Genomic DNA, 6,000 nt, shown 5'->3' with positions numbered 1-6,000 from the left:
TTGATGTTTTTGTTTTTAAACAATTTGTCAAATTAGTTTAACTAGTAGGTCGCCATTGTTGTTGACGTCGCAGGGCAGTGACGTTATTTGGTTATGCTGCCGGTGTTCTAACAAATTTTACACCCTCATCAGAATTTTACACCGAAGCTGTTGTAGTGGTGAAGAAGCCCTCTTTTACATTCAGTTGGACTCTCAATGTTATCCAAACGTGCTAAATAAACAAGTTACATCATAAACATACATATGCAACACGAATATGGCATAAATGAATGCTTAACGGCGAAGACGTTAACAGTGACAGAGCGGCGTGCAGTTGTTGTGTGCAGCTAACATGGCAGGATGTGTATGAGGAGAACTTTTCTACATGTCCGGCCATGATCAAACATAAGTAAATATTCCTTCTTTATCGAACGTTTTTAGTGTTTACTTTGGAACCTTTTCATTCGTGGCCATTTTTAAATTACGCGTATGCGCAGAACCATTTACAGTATTTTTTGTATTCCTGGATAGTATTTCTTGTGTATGTTATGTTATATTCTTTTCTTTAAAGAAAGTTTGTGGTGTTTACTTTGGAACCGTTGCATTTGTAGCCATTTTTAACATTTGGCGCATGCGCAGTACGGCAAAGTTGCAATTTTTGATGGGGAACAAAATTTGTCAGTACACAGGGCTTCCAGAGTATGACTCCAGCGAGCGAACCCGAGAGGAACATTCATGTGCATGACAGTGCTATCGATATTTCACAAAACGAGCAGCAAAAGCAAACTAGACCGGAAAGACAGGATGAGACGAGATGAGAGTAGGGGGGAAAAATGGTGTTCTGGCAAAATGTGCCACACCGGCGAAACGTCTACAAAAGACAAATTTGAAACCCAAAGTACTACCGTGCACAGCTTGTTCTTCAGCTTGTTTTGTTTAGATGCATACAGACAGAACATACTAAAGATGCCTTAAGAAAATACTTAAATGTAGTAATATCTTATAAGGGTGGTTTAAATATGCTACGTGACTAATGTGGTCAACAGATTAACAATTTGCTTTAAAGCTTACACAAGAAAACACAATGCTTAAAAGTATGAGAGGGAAAAATGCAAAAAGTATTTTGATGCAATGAAGCGGTAATGAAAGACTCAGTGAAAATAAATAGTAAGTACCCACCGCTTTTAACCGATGAGGGCATGTGTTGGACGTCTTGCCGCATAGAAGGAATTGCAGGAACCAGGTAATATTCGTCGAGTGACAGTGACAATCTACAACATCACCCCGAGTGTCCATTGCGCGCTTAAAACATGGCGCCCTCCAAAGGTCAAAACATGTACTAAATATTATAGATTTTTAAATCGATGGTAATATTTCATGTGTTTCTAATAACATATTTTAGTAAAAGATAACAATTGTGTTTTATTTGAGGCTTCAAGTCAGTCCGAGAATCCGTTGTTAACCTTTACACCATATCCGAGTGGCCACTATAGTGGACAGCTATTCAAAAGTTGACACTTAAGACCTTAGACACTTCCTATGGCAAGTGACTATTCTTAGTCATTAAAAAAAATACAAGCAATAATTTATGTTTTAATTTTAATCACTATTGTATTTTTTGTGTTATTTGTTTAAAAAAAAAGTCATGAATCGGTGGGGAGAATACTTCAAAGACCTGCTCAACTCCACTGAGACGCCTTCCTTTGAGGAAGCAGAGTCTGGGGACTCCGAGGTGGGCTCTCCTATCTCTGAGATCTGCCTTCCAACCACTGAGGTGGTTGGAAAGGTCCTCTGTGGCAAGGCCCCGGGTGTCGATGAGATCCACCCGGAGGTCCTAAAGGCTCTGGATGTTGTGGGGCTGTTGTGGCTGACTCGCCTCTAAAACATCGCATGGACATCGGGGACAGTGCCTCTGGATTGGCAGACTGGGGTGGTGGTTCCCCTTTTTAAGAATGGGGACCGGAGGGTGTGTTCCAATTATTGAGGGATCACACACCTCAGGCTCCCAGGTAATGTCTATTCAGGGTTGCTGGAGGGGTGGGTCTGTTGGGAAGTCGAATCTTGGATTCAGGAGGAGCAGTGTGGTTTTTGTTCCGGCCGTGGAACAGTGGACCAGCTCTACACCCTCGGCCTGGTACTTGAGAATGCATGGGAGTTCGCCCGACCAGTCTACATGTGTTTTGTAGATCCGGAGAAGGCGTTCGACCGTGTGCCTCTGGGAGTCCTGTGGAGGGTGCTCCGGGAGTACGGGGTACCAAGGCCCTTGGTAAGGGCTGTTCGGTCACTCTACAATCGGTGTCAGAGTTTGGTTTGCATTGCCGGCAGTTAGTCGAATTCGTTCCCACTGAGGGTTGGACTCCCCCAAGGCTGCACTTTGTTACCGATTCTGTTCATAATTTTATTGATCTCTGCTTTTTGCAGATTATGTGGTGCTGTTGGTTTCATCAAGCCGTGACCTCCAACTCTCACTGGAGTGGTTCACAGCCGAGTGTGAAGCGGTCGGGATGAAGATCAGCACCTCCAAATCCGAGACCATGGTCCTCAGTTGGAAAAGGGTGGCGTGCCCTCTCCGGGTAGGGGATGAGATCCTGCCCCAAGTGGAGGAGTTCAGGTATCCTTGGGTCTTGTTCACAAGTGAGGGTAGGAGAGGGAGATCGACAGGTGGATCGGTGCAGCATCTGCAGGGTACATAGCGGTGAAGAAAGAGCTGTGCCAAAAGTCGAAGCTCTTGATTTAACAGTCGATCTACGTTCCTACCCTCACCTCTGGTCACAAGCTGTGGGTCGTGAACGAAAGAACAAGATACTGGATACAAGCGGCCGAAATGAGTTTCCTTCGCTGGGTGTCTGGGCTCTCCCTTAGAGACAGGTTGAAAAGCTCGGTCAACCAGGAGGGACTCTGTGTCGAGCCGCTATTCCTCCGCATTGAGAGGAGCTAGTTGAGGTGGCTAGGGCATCTTGTTCGGATGCCTCCTGGACATCTCCCTGGAGAGGTGTTTCAGGCATGTACCACCGGCGGCAGGCTACGGGGACGACCCAGGACACGCTCGAGAGTCTATGTCTCTCGGCTGGCCTGGGAACGCCTAGGGATCCTGTTGGAGGACCTGGTTGAAGTGGCTGGGAAGAGGGAAGTCTGGGCTTCCCTGCTAAAGCTGCTGCCCCTGCGACCCGACCCCGGATTATGTGGTAGATGATGAATGGATGGATGAAAAAAAAGTACATATAAATTGATACAATTTTAATAAAAGCTAAATTCATTAAACAAAAACATTTTATTTTTATAGTAAAGTATTTAATTACAGGGCATTGACGGCAATCAGGGGCGCTACAAGTCACTCAGAGCAGGGGGTGCTGAAGATCTTTTTTAGAAAAAGCAGCCATTTTAGTCCAAATTTGTCATGCTCACGCGTTTTCTCCATACAAGGTGTGCACAATGGCAGTACACACGCATGCTTGATAGTTTGCGTAATTCTACTAGGCTACTACAAAGACAGCTTTTTCACATGTGTTGGACTTTCTGTATTGGAAATAAAAACGCCATTGTATTATAATGCAAATTCCTGCAGCCAGATGGCGCAATGACACACTTACACATTTGAAAACTAAAATGTCACATGTCAACTGCACACGAATAACCAACAGCGCTCTGCACGGTGGACGCTCAACAGCAACAACAAATAATATGGTTACAATGCAAGCATGTCTTACCCAGGGTGGTCTTACCTATTTGAAGACACCAAGGATAGATTTCCTTTCTGGACTCCCCTATCTAAATCTGGAGCTAACTTTTCCTCGCTGACCACAATTATAGAACTATCATTCTAATCAGCTTCATTTTCAACCATGAATTGAACTCCAGAAAATTTCATTGTTTATATGAAGCAAAAAATCATTTTTGTGCCATGTTAACGCCTCCTCTGTCAACAATTAACTTTTCCGTCCCAGTAGCACGTGACCCAGTAGCAAGCAAGGGGTCAGGTGGTGACCATGTTATTAACGAACAAAAATGTATTTAATTCCCAAAGTTAAATACACTATTGTTTCAATGTTTGTTTATTTTTAACGAAAATAATCTACCAAAACTTTTTTCTCCCCACCAGGGGGTGTTGCAGGATGGCAATGGGGATGGCGTGGCTCAGTGGTAGAGTAGTTGTCCCCCAACCCAGAGGTTGTGGGTTCGATTCTCTGCCCTGATAACTCACCTATGTATCCTTGAGCAAGGTACTGAACCCCACATTGCTCCTGGTGCTGTGTCACCAGATGGTGATGTAGTGTAAAGCACTTTGAGCGCCTTGAAAGGTGGAAAAGCGCTATACAAGTATAACACCATTTACCAATAATATAGGTTAGAGATAGACAGATTACCGAAATTTGACGTGTATCGGACTTTTTTTTTTTTTTTAATCCGACCGGCTGATATGAAAAAATCTATTTTAAACCTGGTTATTTCGGCTCAGATGCAGCAGTGCCTCCGTCTCTCCTGCCTGCTGTCTCCTGCACTAGTATTCACCCCATCCTGATTGGTTAAATTAAATTGGTAATGGTAAATGGAATTACACTTGCCTCGGGCACTTCTCGAGCTATTATTTTCTATTTGTATGATTCAATAAACATGCTTCAAGCATTTCATTGAAGTTCAGTGTTTGCATTATTCTGTTTTTTAACGCCAATTTTTAGACTTTTACTGCAAATGAATATCGGCTCCAAATATGTTATCGGCCCCTCTAACTAATAATAATCGGTATAGGTCCTGAAAAACTCATATCGGTCGATATCTAATATAGGTATTATTCATTGAAACTTATTTCACATTTTCATGTGTTCTTTTTTGTGGTTCACCTCTACATGAATATCTAGCTTGGAGAAAAATGACAGGCATTGGTCTGAACCTTGAAATATCTTCACTTTAGGGCCTGTAACATAACATGGGTCTTTCCAGGCATTGTACTTTTTACCCAGCAAATTTAAAATAAACTACATACAAAATACCAAACAAACAGTTTTTAAGTATATTAACTTCTCCCTAGACCAATTAAAAAAAAAAAAAAAAAATCTTGAAAATATTTTTTTAAAGGCCGGAATATCCCCTAAAATGACTTAAATTTTTTTTTTTTTTTTTTAACAAAGTTAGGTTTATAGATGGACCTTTTTTTTCCAAAGGGCATTTTTTTACACTATAAATTCTACAAATGCTTTAAATTACACACATCCTTCTGTTCCAACTAAAAACTAAGAAATTTATATATTCTAGTTGGTTTAGATTACATTAGTGGTGTCCTTTAAAGAAATAATTATTTGACCTTAAAAATCATGATTCTACATTGGTATTTTTAATAAGGGAGATAACTGTTGCTATAGCGACTTCGTGCCATACATTATTGGCAGACCGGACAAGGTACAGCTCCAGGCACAATTTTTTCCCCTTTTCGTATAATGCTGTTCCTTAAGGTCTCAGATAAGCTGAATTATCCTGGTGAGACCTTGGACTATATAAGTCCAAAGCAGGTAAGTTACTAATAAAACAAATACAAAATAAAAATCTTAAGACTTTTGAATGTACTGTAGTACACTTTACTCCTTCAATGGTCATTTATAGTGTTAACCTAACATTTGCCATGTTTTGGTTAAGTAACTTTTTTTTTTTTTTTTTTTTTTTAAATATATACCTCTGAGGTATCCTATTTAATGGATCCTTCGTGAATGCAGAGAATGTACTTTATGTATGGCACTAGCTTTGTTCAAATGAGAATGTATTGTATAGCGGTTATTGCTGCCACACATCCTGTCAGATGGTTGGCTGAGTAATAGCAGCTGAAGGTGACTGACACACTCGATCTATCCGTGAGTCTCTCCCCCTTCCAGCAAACATCTGACAAGATTGTGTTCATTTGGTGATATGCTTATCAATATCTTATAGCAACTTCACTGCCAGTGGCTTAATATAAATGAATGCAGCACAAATACATTTCCGAAGAGACACTCAAAAATGTAGAAAGTTGAATTGCATGAAATAGACTGGGTA

This window comes from Corythoichthys intestinalis, chromosome 6, assembly GCF_030265065.1.
Source record: "Corythoichthys intestinalis isolate RoL2023-P3 chromosome 6, ASM3026506v1, whole genome shotgun sequence".
Classification (NCBI taxonomy): Eukaryota; Metazoa; Chordata; class Actinopteri; order Syngnathiformes; family Syngnathidae; genus Corythoichthys; species Corythoichthys intestinalis.
The sequence above is the reverse complement of the archived record's forward strand: the minus strand, read 5'-3'. Positions refer to the sequence as shown.